General features: G+C 38.7%; 5 non-coding genes across 5 annotated transcripts; 4 read left to right on the forward strand and 1 right to left on the reverse strand.

Annotated features, from left to right (window-relative positions):
* Positions 1 to 1,565: 1,565 nt before the first annotated feature.
* LOC143017654 (U4 spliceosomal RNA) lies at positions 1,566 to 1,703 on the forward strand. Its single transcript, XR_012965684.1, has one exon. It is a non-coding gene; the product is annotated as a U4 spliceosomal RNA (small nuclear RNA).
* Positions 1,704 to 3,983: 2,280 nt separating this feature from the next.
* Positions 3,984 to 4,121, forward strand: LOC143017655 (U4 spliceosomal RNA). The gene has a single exon (XR_012965685.1). It is a non-coding gene; the product is annotated as a U4 spliceosomal RNA (small nuclear RNA).
* A 2,263-nt stretch (positions 4,122 to 6,384) lies between these two features.
* Positions 6,385 to 6,522, forward strand: LOC143017656 (U4 spliceosomal RNA). The gene has a single exon (XR_012965686.1). It is a non-coding gene; the product is annotated as a U4 spliceosomal RNA (small nuclear RNA).
* Positions 6,523 to 9,778: 3,256 nt separating this feature from the next.
* Positions 9,779 to 9,918, forward strand: LOC143017663 (U4 spliceosomal RNA). Its single transcript, XR_012965688.1, has one exon. It is a non-coding gene; the product is annotated as a U4 spliceosomal RNA (small nuclear RNA).
* A 1,943-nt stretch (positions 9,919 to 11,861) lies between these two features.
* LOC143017648 (U4 spliceosomal RNA) lies at positions 11,862 to 12,001 on the reverse strand. Its single transcript, XR_012965678.1, has one exon. It is a non-coding gene; the product is annotated as a U4 spliceosomal RNA (small nuclear RNA).
* Between the last annotated feature and the right edge of the window lie 2,155 nt (positions 12,002 to 14,156).

Raw genomic sequence — 14,156 nt, forward strand, 5'->3', positions numbered from 1 at the left:
TCGACAGACACGTGTTTAAAGTGATGTGTGAACGGGGTATTTGGTTGTCGAACACGTTGGTTAAACCCCAAATACCCCGTTCACACATCACTTTAAACACATGTCTGTCGAACCCCTCTTAGAGAGGATCAAGGCTGGGAATACCGCTGAACACTTTCGTGGTCTATAATCGTGCCACACGGTGTACAGTATGTAGTCCGCTTTGACAGGCTCTCTTGAACATCCCCGCAGCCCATCTCCACCGTGCAAATACCCTTTCCCTTCTTACATTACTTACACAAATTTAATTCAAAATTCATGAACACTAGTTAAGGTATATAGATAACATGAAAGCTGACTTTTCATCTAACCCAAATGGATCTAATACATATCTCGTTTCTATCATTTCTCACACCTAATTTTCAAACACATGATTTACCAGCTGCCGACAGCTCTAATTGAACACTGGGGTTTAGGAATGTTTCCTGTAGACATATAACTGCGGGGTTGATTACAGAATTGAAAACAGATAGGTCATTTACTATACTTCTAACACCTCGGCAATTACACTGTTTGATTTTCACTTTTTTTTTTTCTCTCTCTCTCTCTCTCTCTCGATTTCTTCCTTTCTTGGCCTTTGTGGGAGAGGTGTGTTTTGCCCTTGATGCTCGGTCTGGGCTGGATATCGGGCTTAATAGTCGTTTGCAGGAGCCGGCGATCTCCATCGGAACACCCTCTTCCACATGTGCAGGCTCATGTAGTGGAAGCTCTGGGGTGGTCGGAAAAAGAAGGTGCGAATGCGTGGTTTGTCTGGTAGCCTAGGTGGGTAGAAAACGTTGCCTTTATCGGAATGCTTGCTTACAGTCTGCGTTTCAATGGTTTTGTATGTTATCTTAACTGCAGAAGCATAGGAAGTTGCTCCGGAGGGACTAGTTGGGGTAACTTGTCTTTCCAGCACACGCTTCCGTACTTCGTAAGAAGAGATGCCACAATTTGCTTTCTCGGTACAATTTTTTCTCACTTTGATGGTAGGGCAATCTCGGGAGGTGGATGTATGTTTCTTGTTAGAGGGGTAGTTGACACATTGAAACACATTTGCAGAGCAGGCATCTGTAGGATTTTCGCTTGCACACTTACCGCACACGATCGTTTGGCTACGACAACACTTAGCAAGGTAACGATATTTAAAATCTAACCTAACCTTGTCGACCACTTTGTGTTGGCAACATAAATTGCCTTGGTGGCGGAAAAAAATCAGAATGGATTTTGTAAGCTTGAGTATATCTAGGCAGTTAACTTCTTATAATCATACATGGAGGAATGTGATGGCTATTTCTGCATTACGAAGCATCTTGACCTTTTTTTCTCTTTTAGTTTTCCTTTAATTAAGCAGTTACTGCTATTTTGTAGGTAGTATAATTTCAGCTACAAAATAATGAACTAATTATTATCTTACAATGTTAAGAAAATGTAAGTAACCCTATTTTAATGAGTGAAACCTTATTTCCATAAAAGCGGAACAGGAACCGTCAACCGGGGAGTCACCATCCCTTGTGATCTACGCCCTCGACCACCTACATACATTTAACTTTGCGCAGTGGCAGTATCGTAACCAGTGAGGTCTAACCGAGGTGCGATTATTGCTAGTTGAAAACTTTAACCAATACCCCGCTCGTCGACTTGCAATATAGTCGGTTGGCAATTTTTAAGAGCCCTTTCCTGGGCTTCACTACATTAACATCCAAAGAACTTTTCTTAAGAACATTTTGATTACTCAAACAAGTGGATGCGAAGGGTGTAGTGTATCACAAACTTAATTTAGCTGGATGCTGTAGCACACTACATTGTTAAATGTAATTAACAATAAAACAATTTTTATTGTAAATAGGAAGCGCTCTTTTGCGATGCTACAGTACCGTTGGAAAGGGCAAAAGTGGCCAAATGGGGTAAAACTGCTTTGTCACATACCTAATTATGTTTGTCAGCAATATTAAGGGAGAAATTATACAAAACACATACTGGTTGGTTTTATTTTTCTGCCTAAATAAATTAGGTATGTAACATAGACGATAGCCATTTTTACCCCCCATGGCTCTACTTCTGCCCCTTCTGACGATACGCTGATAATTAATCAGGTGCTCTTTGGGCGTGTGATCTACATGTTCGATTTCTCTTCAGTATGTATGTGATCTACATGCGCGATTCTTCTTCAGTGTACCAGCAACTGATTTGGGGATTTCCCAGACGGAGCGTTACTCTTGAACGTTCACCACCATGGTCTCGGATCACGGGTTGGACTCGCGATCGACAGCCATTAACCTCCCCGACGAGAGCTCAAAGCTCGTATGACCGATCTATGGGTAATACTTTGACCCAACACACACCAAACTCTCCACCCATGAGAGTTGGAGTAACGACTCGCAACGCAGCGATACTGAAATTAGTTGTCCTGGGCGGAATTCGAACCCGGACCGCTGTGACACCACTTGATCGCTACCACTGGGCCATCAAGCCGTGTGATGCACCATTTGTTGCCAAGTATTCGACATGTTTATTTGTACAGGAAAACACCCTTTAGTACAACTTGAGTAGTAAATATACTTTATATCAAATAATGAGCAAGAAAATCTGTTTACATGATAAATCCGTGAGACATTTCAAGACTTGGACGGAAGTAACAGGTGGGACTTTAATTATCTAAAATTAGTCTTGTGGACGTTTCACCAAAATACCTATGATATGTAGTTAGCTTAGCTTATACTCATGTGTACCCGTAGCACTAGTAGTCGTAATAGTAGCACTAACTTATATCTAAATGAATGTGTGAGCATGTAGTTCACCATGGTCTTGGATCACGTGTTGGACTCGTGATTGACAACTACTACCCTCCCAAATAAGCTCATGTATGACAGATCTATGGGTAATGCAGTTACCTCACACATACCCAGCTCCCTACCCACGAGTTGGAATAACGACTCGCAGCACAAAGGTCAAAGAGGGAAAGGCCCAGAGGTGGGTGACAGTGATAACTGCCAAAAAAGCCAACCAATTATCATTTTGGTTTCGTGAACCAGTCAACTCTAAGAGAGTAGCCCTAGCAAGTATGACTGTCCTTTACGCATACGTAATAAGTTTGTTCAAATTCTATCATATGTTCATAAGCTCGGAGAGAATATGGAAATTGTATTACCGAAGAAAAGTATTGGGAACAACTGCTAGTCACCAGACATGTAGTACACTAATGTGTTTGATAACTAACATTTTAAGTAGATTTATACTGTTCATATATTGTTTCCGGCTTCAAAACTGTCAGTGATGTTAAAACCTGATTATTTTGGTTTTCGAATTTCATAAATTAGTACTGCATACTGCACTTTTTCTAAGCCCATTCCTATACTTTTGCGTTGTTATTGTACAGTATATTCATACTGTGGTAAAATAATGTGAAAAATAAACAGGATTCTTCGGTTACTTTACCGGGAAGTAAAATTTGAAAAAGGAGAACTAACTTGAAGCTCAAAATTCAGTAAATATATATTTTTTATGGTTTCCTTTTTTCAGACCTTTGGTTAACCTAACCTAGCCTAACCTCGTCAACAACTTTGTGTTGGCAACAAAAATTGCCTTGGTGGCGGAAAAAAAATCAGAATATTCTACGGATAAATGGATTTGGTTAGCTTGAGTATATCTAGGCAGTTAACTTCTTATAAACATACATGGAGGAATGTGATGGCTGTTTCTGCATTACGAAGCATCTTGACCTTTTTTTTTCTCTCTCTTTTAATTTTCCTTGAATTAAGCAGTTACTGCTTTGTTTGCTAACAAATTTAGTATCATTTCAGCTACAAAATAATGAACTAATTATTATCTTACACTAGTTAAGAAAATGTAAGTAACCCTATTTTAATGAGTGAAACCTTATTTCCATACAAGCGAAACAAGAACCGTCAACCGGGGAGTCACCATCCCTTGTGATCTACACCCTCGACTACCTACATACATTTAACTTTGCGCAGTGGCAGTATCGTAACCAATGAGGTCTATCCGAGGTGCGATTATTGCTAGTTGAAAACTTTAACCAATACCCCGCTCGTCGACTTGCAATATAGTCGGTTGGCAATTTTTAAGAGCCCTTTCCTGGGCTACACTACATTATCATCTAAAGAACTTTTCTTAAGAAAACTTTGAATACTCAAACATGTGGATGCGAAGGGTGTAGTGTATCACAAACTTAATTTGGCTGGATGCTATAGCACACTACATTGTTATATGTAATTAACAATAAAACAAATTTTATTGTAAATAGGAAGCGCTCTTTTGCGATGCTACAGTACCGTTGGAAAGGGCAAAAGTGGCCAAATGGGGTAAAACTGCTTTGTCACATACCTAATTATGTTTGTCAACAATATTAAGGGAGAAATTATACAAAACACATACTGGTTGGTTTTATTTTTCTGCCTAAATAAATTAGGTATGTAACATAGACGATACCCATTTTTACCCCCCATGGCTCTACTTCTGCCCCTTCTGACGATACGCTGATAATCAGGTGCTCTTTGGGCGTGTGATCTACATGTTCGATTTCTCTTCAGTATGTATGTGATCTACATGCGCGATTCTTCTTCAGTGTGAGTACCAGCAACTGATTTGGGGATTTCCCAGACGGAGCGTTACTCTTGAACATTCACCACCATGGTCTCGGATCACGGGTTGGACTCGCGATCGACAGCCATTAACCTCCCCGACGAGAGCTCAAAGCTCGTATGACCGATCTATGGGTAATACTGTGACCCAACACACACACACACATACACCAAACTCTCCGCCCATGAGAGTTGGAGTAGCGACTCGCAACGCAGCGATACTGAAATTAATTGTCCTCAGCGGAATTCGAACCCGGAGCGTAGTGACACCACTTGATCGCTACCATTGGGCCATCAAGCCGTGTGATGCACCATTTGTTGCCAAGTATTCGACATACTTATTTGTACAGGAAAACACCCTTTAGTGCAACTTGAGTAGTAAATATACTTTATATCAAATAATGAGCAAGAAAATCTGTTTACATAAATCCGTGAAACATTTCAAGACTTGGACGGAAGTAACAGGAAGGACTTTAATTATCTAAAATTAGTCTTGTGGACGTTTCACCAAAATACCTATGATATATAGTTAGCTTAGCTTATACTCATGTGTACCCGTAGTAGTAGTCGTAATAGTAGTACTAACTTATATCTAAATGAATGTGTGTGATTGTAGTTCACCATGGTCTTGGATCACGTGTTGGACTCGTGATCGACAACTACTACCCTCCCAAATGAGCTCATGTATAACAGATCTATGGGTAATGCAGTTACCTCACACATACCCAGCTCCCCACCCACGAATTGGAATAACGACTCGCAGCACAAAGGTCAAAGAGGGAAAGGCCCAGAGGTGGGTGACAGTGATAACTACCAAAAAGGAAGCCAACCAATTATCATTTTGGTTTCGTGAACCAGTCAACTCTAGAGAGTAGCCCTAGCAAGTATGACTGTCCTTTACGCATACGTAATAAGTTTGTTCAAATTCTATCATATGTTCATAAGCTCGGATAGAATATAGAAATGGTATTATCGAAGAAAAGTATTGGGAACATCTGCTAGTCACCAGACATGTAGTACACTAATGTGTTTGATAACTAACATTTTAAGTAGATTTATACTGTTCATATACTGTCAGTGATGTTAAAACTGATTATTTTGGTTTTCGAATTTCATAAATTAGTACTGCATACTGCACTTTTTCTAAGCCCATTCCTATACTTTTGCGTTGTTATTGTACAGTATATTCATACTGTGGTAAAATAATGTGAAAAAAACAGGATTCTTCGGTTACTTTACCGGGAAGTAAAATTTGAAAAAGGAGAACTAACTTGAAGCTCAAAATTCAGTAAATATATATTTTTTGTGGTTTCCTTTTTTCAGACCTTTGGTTAACCTAACCTAGCCTAACCTCGTCAACAACTTTGTGTTGGCAACAAAAATTGCCTTGGTGGCGGAAAAAAAATCAGAATATTCTACGGATAAATGGATTTTGTTAGCTTGAGTATATCTAGGCAGTTAACTTCTTATAAACATACATGGAGGAATGTGATGGCTGTTTCTGCATTACAAAGCATCTTGACCTTTTTTTTCTCTCTTTTAATTTTCCTTGAATTAAGCAGTTACTGCTACTTTGCTAACAAATGTAGTATCATTTCAGCTACAAAATAATGAACTAATTATTATCTTACACTAGTCAAGAAAATGTAAGTAACCCTATTTTAATGAGTGAAACCTTATTTCCATACAAACGGAACAGGAACCGTCAACCGGGTAGTCACCGTCCCTTGTGATCTAGACCCTCGACTACCTACATACATTTAACTTTGCGCAGTGGCAGTATCGTAACCAATGAGGTCTATCCGAGGTGCGATTATTGCTAGTTGAAAACTTTAACCAATACCCCGCTCGTCGACTTGCAATATAGTCGGTTGGCAATTTTTAAGAGCCCTTTCCTGGGCTTCACAACCATACCATCCAAAGAACTTTTGAGTAGAATCCGCAGAGGAGTACTTCAGCAAATGTATGCTAAGGGTGTTATCAGTGTGTATCACAAACCTGATTTGTTAAATGTAATTTACAATAAAACTGTTTTTTTTTTCTGTAAGTAGGAGGCGCTCTTTCGCGATGCATACTACAATACCGTTGGAAGGAGCAAAAGTAGCCACATGGGTTAAAACTGTTTTGTTACATAATTAAGCTTGCCAACAAAATTAAGGGAGGAATTATGCAAAACACATTTTTTTAATCTAAATAAATTAGGTATATAGCAGACGATAGCCATTTTTTACTCCCCATGGCTCTATTTTTGCCCCATCTGACGATACGCTGATAATTAATCAAATGCTCTTTTGGCGTGTGATCTGTATGCTCTATTCCTCTTCAGTATGTGATCTATATGCACGATTGTTCACTGTGTGTTATAATTGCTCGATTCCTCTTCAGTGTGTGATCTACATGCACGATTCCTCTTCAGTGTGATCTACATTTAAGACTGATCTACATGCACGATTCTTCTTCAGTGCCTATTTGTACGATTCTTCTTCAATGTGTGACCAAAATGCACGATTCTTCTTCTGTATGTGGTCTACATTTAAAACTATTATCTACATGAACGATTCTTTTCCAGAGTGTGATTTGCATTTAAAGACATGATCTACATGCATGGTTGACTTAAGTGACTTATATTCACAAAATAATAAAGAAATAAATCTAAGAATTAAGATACAAATGAGATATGACCGATTTTTTTAAAGGAAGGATTAAGAGTAATTAAGGGGAGAGAAGATATTGAAAGAAAACACTTGGGAGAACAGATGTTGTGAGGCTTCATAAGAGGGCTTTTTCGCTTATGTTTTACATCTTCCGAAATTGTGACTTTTTATACTTTAAAACTTACAGAAATCACCCTAAAGAAATTAAGATACAAATGTCATATGACAGGGAATGTGACTTCTCGTTTGTGGTTGATCTACACATGAAATAATGACGAAGATAACTTTCAAGTATAAAGTTCAATACTCTAGCCTTAAAGCTTTATTGTCATCTCATCTTCATTTGTTCCGTTGTTAAATAACGATGATAGTACTATTATGCAAAGGTTACTTTAAGTTAGCTTAATCTAAAGTTCTCCATTTGCGATCAATATCTTTTGGCGCGATCTATGAGGATATTCGTACCTAAATAAAAACATAAACATCAGTGACCAGTATACCACGCCGCATATGTGTTGCAACAATTCAAAATATGAAGATTTGTGTAATTGACACAAGGTAGTACGCGAGGAATTATAAGAATTTTGTTGAAAAAAAGTCTGGGGCAATCAACTTGAGTTGCTAGTTAGGAATTGATTATGCTAGCAGATGGGGTCTCCATTCCGAGTGACTACTTGTGTACATTCATATTTATCATTTTTCATCTAGTATCACACATTATATAACTGTGAAATAATATATAATCGTACATTATCTACAAAACTGTGAAAAACATATGCTATTCAGTAAATACAATACTTCCATAAAAGTTATCAAAGGAATGGCAGTCGGGGAGTCACAAATCCTTGTGGAAAGGAGAGAACGAAAGCAGTAACGAGAGTATCTAAATAGTGCCTACCGTTACATTCGGGCACTAACAATTTTGTGAGCCCGTAATTGGGTTTTATCATAATCATACATCAATGATATTATATTTATATCAATATACAGGGGTCAAACACAAAGTCAGCTTGCTTACTGACAAGGGAATAAGAATTGTAACAATTATCACTACTTTTAGGGTGCTACATTGCTGCGATGGTGTGGTTACAGGATTCTACCTTTAAACCTGCAAGGGATGGTACCTGTAACATACCCGTAAAGGATTCTACCTGTACCATACCTGCAAAGGACCTGTAACATATCTGCAAAGGATATCTCTACGCTCAATATCCAAGTAGATGACCATAGAAGACAACATAGCTCGTTAGAGTTCCAGGGTCTGATGATGGTGTTAAAAAATTGAAACTAATTACCTGGCGCAGGGGATACCGTGATCAAAACTCATTATATCTGGCTTGGCTGGGTTTATATATAGCATCAGTTTGAATTTATTGTGAAACTCATAAGTGTGTTATTATTCCTTAAGAAATCCAACTTGCATTTTTCGGTCGTCCTCATACATTTGTACTTGATAATAAAGAGAAAGGTGAATATGCAAAGGAAATATTGTTCCATCACTACTGACATATAAAGGTACAAATCAGACTAATAGCGTTATTCACTCTGTAGCCACTTTTGTGATAATCTGCAGATACATAAAATGCTCATTTAAATATGTTCTGTTTCCCCCACAAGGTGTCAGTGAAACTTTAATACTAGACTGCCACCTGAGTATGGGGCAATGTTCAGAACAAGACGTTTCGATCCCCTGAGCTTCTTCAGTTCAGGAAGGCCCACGGGGTCGAAATTTCAATCTGAATAAACCCCCATATTTTAGCTTCAAAGTTTCATCGTCACTTCACCTTATGTTCTGTTTTCTTGAACGATAATAATAGTACAATGATACATGTTACTTTAACTTAGCTTTATTTAAAGTCCCCCCTTCATGATCAATACCTTCTGGCGCGATCTATAAATGGGAATGTTTGTAAGAATATCAGAAACATCAACATACAGGATACCATACCACAGATGTGTTGTAATGACCCAAAACATGAATATTGGCATAAGTGACACAACAAGGCAGAACGTGAGGAGTTATAAGAGGACCACAATGGAAATAAGCTTATATGTTTGTTTGTTTGTTTTGTTTTTTGTGTTATCCCCGGCAATTGTAATTGTAATTTTTTATTTTGTGTTCTTTTCTTTTCATTATCTGTATTTCATGTATATGATTAATTGCCAAATAAACCTATTATCATTATTATCTATAAGATAAAAATCACTGGTTGGTCCAATCAACCCGAGTTGCCAGTTAGCAATTTACTATGACGGCAGATGGGGTCTCTTCCGAGTAATTTCTTATGTAAATATATAGGTAGATATATATCATCATTCATCTTATATTATCCATTGTATTTTAGTGAGACATAATTATTATCTAACGTTAGGTACAAAATAATAAAAAAAAACTATAAGCTATTCAGTTAATGCAAAATTTCCATAAAGGTTATCGCAGGAATGGCACCCGATGAGTCATCATTATTTGTTGACTACTTTCGAGGAACTACTACACTCTTTAGCTTTGCGCAGTGGCAGTATCGTAACCAATGAGGTCCAACCGAGGTGCGATTATTGCTAGTTGAAAACTTTTCCCAATACCCCGCCTGTCGACTTGAAATATAGTCGGCAATGGCAATTTTTGTGAGCCCGTAATTGGGCTTCCATATAACACACAGAGGAGAATCCGGGTTTACGATCCGGTAGAAAATATTCATAGAATGTGTAAGGCATACCTAGATAGACATTAGATATATTTCTAGCACTGTTAAATGTAAATACACTACTGGCCTTGTAAAACTATTATTAGCAAATCTTAAGGTGTAACAAGTTAAACGAACTGCCTGTCCCTTGAACCTGTATTAAACGAACTTTCACTCGCTGACGGAAGAGCCTATGGAAATACAAATGATCGTTTTGATAGCATGATTAAACTGCAGGGATTCACACTATCGTGGGCTCGTGAACACAGTTTATGTGGATCGAAGCTTTGCAGGCCTAATTATTATATGTTCAGCTTGGGTGAATATGTACAGACATTTGGCAGTTTTGTTCTCAGAATCCCCAGATCTGAATAGGTTGCACACGAGGAAATAAGCACCTCGTTGGGCTTTTTGAGCTACCCCTAGTATATTATCATATTCTTACCAGTGACTCAGTCTATATTCTTTACATTTATTAATTCATTTGCATTGGTTATTGGCTTGAAGTGCTTGTAAATCTTATTTTATACTGAAATATATATAAAAAATATATATATGTACCTAATTGTGGTTACAGATGGGTCAAGGTCCTTAACATGGTTGATGCAGGCAAGGTCATATTATTAATACAATAGTGCTGGACTTAAACTGGACAAATCTAGGTTTAAGAAGGAAATAGGCAAGAACTGGTTTACCAAGAGAATAGTTAACGAATGGAATAAATCTAGTAACAATGTAGAGAGGGCTGAAGTTGTTTTAAGAGAGGATTAAGTAACTATGAAAGGTGGTAAGGGACATGGAACTGCCTAGTGTACAGTCTCCTCCATTCTTATGTTAACTAAACAAATGAAGTCCTGCCTCTATTTCTTCCAACTAGGATACCTAGTATTGAATTCCTTTTTTTTTTTTTTTTTTTTTTTTTTCGGGGGGGGGGGGGTAAAAATAATAAAAACTAGCATAGAGCCCGTATGAAAAATCTTCTTTTCATCCTTTGCGCGTATATTTTTCTTCCTCTCCAATTTGTTCTCGTGACTTCTTGTTTCCTGCCCCATACCAAGAGATCAATTCCCTTCAGTGACTCACGCTACTGTCCAGTCCATTCTTTCACGTTTGCCTTTCCAAGAGGGTAGGATCTTTCGTCATACGTTTTACCTGCAAGGCTGAGAATTCATTTGTGCTTTCTAAGTATTGTTGATATCCTTAATTGAACGGACACTAACACCAGCATGCATGATCAATGTTTGTCATATACTCTGAAATAATACACTTTGTCACAAAGGATTACAAAGGCGGAGCATGCCGACAGGAGACCTTTTGGTCCATATCTAGGTCGGATGCGAAAAAATCATAATAACAAATAAATAAATAAAAATACAATAATGTAATTAACAAATAAAATACATAAATAAATGCATAGGTATAGTTAAATAATACACAAAGAGGTAAATAGTAAATAATAATAAATTGACATATAACTAATAATAAATGAGAATCAAACAGACAAATTATAACAAAATAAAACAAATAATATAAAATAAATTATCATCATTACAGCATCTTGCTTAGGTGTTTATCTAAATGATTCTTAAAGCTTCGAACTGAACTACATTGCACTACCTGTGCAGGAGTTTTATACCATTCATTAACTACACGGTTGGCGAAATTATTTCTACCCATTTCCAAATTTAATTTATTTCCGGATAATTCCTGAAGAGAACCTTCGAGTACTACTGTTCAAGTATTCTTAAATATAATTGCCTATTGGTAGGGGAAATGTCTAAAGTCCGACCTTTTTAAGTACCATTGCCTATCTTTGTGTAAGTTTGATGCATGGTGGCTGCAAGTTAGATGCATGGTGGCTTGTCATTACTTCCTTCAAGTTTCTATTTATTATAAGAAAGCCCATTTACGGGCTCCTAAAAATTGCCATTGCCGACTATATTGCAAGTCGACAGGCGGGGTATTGGGAAAAGTTTTCAACTAGCAATAATCGCACCTCGGTAGGACCTCATTGGTTACGATACTGCCACTGCGCAAAGCTAATAATCATGTGAGGTCTCGAGACTCTAGTTCACAAGTAATTGAGACTTCCCGGCTGAAAGTTCATCCCATTGATATGGAAACACCGATTTCACAGACCAAAATAAGCTTCCTTATATTTCTACAGCTCAAACGTGATTAATAACAATAACTTATTCAATGTTTGCAAAGGGCGATTTTATTCACATAAAATCAAATAACTGAAATTTGTCTACTCTTATTTGTTATTTCACTAATTGGCATCTATTTCCAGACGGAACGCTACTACTAAAGTTATACCTTAAACCACCCAATAGTATTTACCTTCATAAAATGCAACGTTCGTTGCCATGTATTCGACATATTTATTTGTACAGGAAAGCATAGTTTAGTATAACTTGATTACTAAACATAATGTATATCAAATAATGAGCAAGAAAATCTGTATTTACATGATAAATTCGTGGGACATATCAAGGTTGGGAAAAAAGTAACAGGTATGACTATTGTAAACTAGGGAAATTTTCACCAACATACCTATGCCATATAACCTTAGCTTAAACACATATGTCGTTGTTGTAGTAGTAGTAGTAGTAATAATAGTAGTAATAATAGTAGTAATACTTTATATTTAAGTGTGTGTGTGATTCACATGGTATTGGATCACGTGTTGGACCCGTCATCAACAGCTATTTTCCTCCCGCAAGAGAGCTCATACATGACCGATCTGGTAATGTGACCTCACACACACACACAACTCCCCGCCCAAGAGAGTTGGAGTAATAACCCGCAGCACATCGATACTGAAATTATTTCAGTCCTGGGAGGGATTCGAACTCGGACCTCCGTAATGGCAGCTGGGAATTCTACCAACTGCGCCATGGGAAAGAGAGAGAGAGAGAGAGAGAGAGTGTGTGTGTGTGTGTGTGTGTGTGTGTGTGTGTGTGTGTGTGTGTGTGTGTGAGATATATTCACCCTGGTCTTTTGGATCACGTGTTGGACTCGTGATCGACAGCTATTTCCCTAACGGAAGAGAGCTCAGAGCACGTATATGACCGATCTATGGGTAATGCTGTGACCTTACACGCACACACACACACCCAACTCCCCGCCCACGAGAGTTGGAGTAACAACCCGCAGTGTAGAGATACTGAAATTATTTCAGCCCTGGGCAGGATTCGAACCCGGACCTCCGCAGTGTCAGCCGGGAACACTACCAACCGCGCCACGAGTTTTGTGTGTGTGTGTGTGTGTGTGTGTGTGTGTGTGTGTGTGCACCCTTGCCGCGAAAGGAACCTGTGTTGCGTGGTTCCCGTGCCCTACTCTTCGGGCGGAGGCGGAGCTGGGGAAGGGGGTGGGGGGAGGGGAAGAGGAGGGGGAGTCAAGGGCTTAGGAAGATGGAGGGAGGAAGGGCGGGAGAAAATTAGAGAGAGAATATGGGAGAGATATGTGCAAGAGACAAAAAAAAAAAAAAAAAAAAAAAAAAAAAAAAAAAAAAAAAAAAAAAAAAACCCCCACAGGAAAACGGGGAAGGTGGACAAGGGGGAAGGGAGAGGGGGGGGATTAGGGCCAAGTTCTCCCCTGGGGGGAATACTCGCTTTGATGAGGTTTCGAATCCGCTTTACACACAGCTCTTTGACGAACCTTCTACCGAATCTCTTTCGAACCTTTCTCGATTGTTTGTCCGAACCTCTTCTTCTCTGCTCTCCTTGCGTTCAATAAACAGTTCAAAGTGCTTACGAATGACGTCATTCGCTCGAATTGATCGGCCGCCACTACGGCGGTCCGGGTTCGAATCCCGCCCATGGCTGAAATAATTTCAGTATCGCTACGATGCGAGTCGTTACTCCAACTCTCGTGGGCGGGGAGTTGGAAGTGTGTGTGCGTGTAAGGTCACAACATTACCCATAGATCGGTCATATATGAACTCTCTTCAGGGAGAGAAATAGCTGTCGATCACGAGTACAACACGTGATTCAAGACCATGGTGATCCATGGTGAATCACACACACACACACACACACACACACACACACACACACACATACACACATACTGACCATCTACAGATTCATGAAGGGCACGGAAATACTCGATAGAGAGGACTTATTAAACTGGGACAAGAGAAGCACAAGAGGACGTGGAAAGAAAAGAAAAAACAGCTACAGAAGAGATCT

This window comes from Oratosquilla oratoria, chromosome 32 (assembly GCF_046742065.1).
Source record: "Oratosquilla oratoria isolate Oo_2021 chromosome 32, ASM4674206v1, whole genome shotgun sequence".
Classification (NCBI taxonomy): Eukaryota; Metazoa; Arthropoda; class Malacostraca; order Stomatopoda; family Squillidae; genus Oratosquilla; species Oratosquilla oratoria.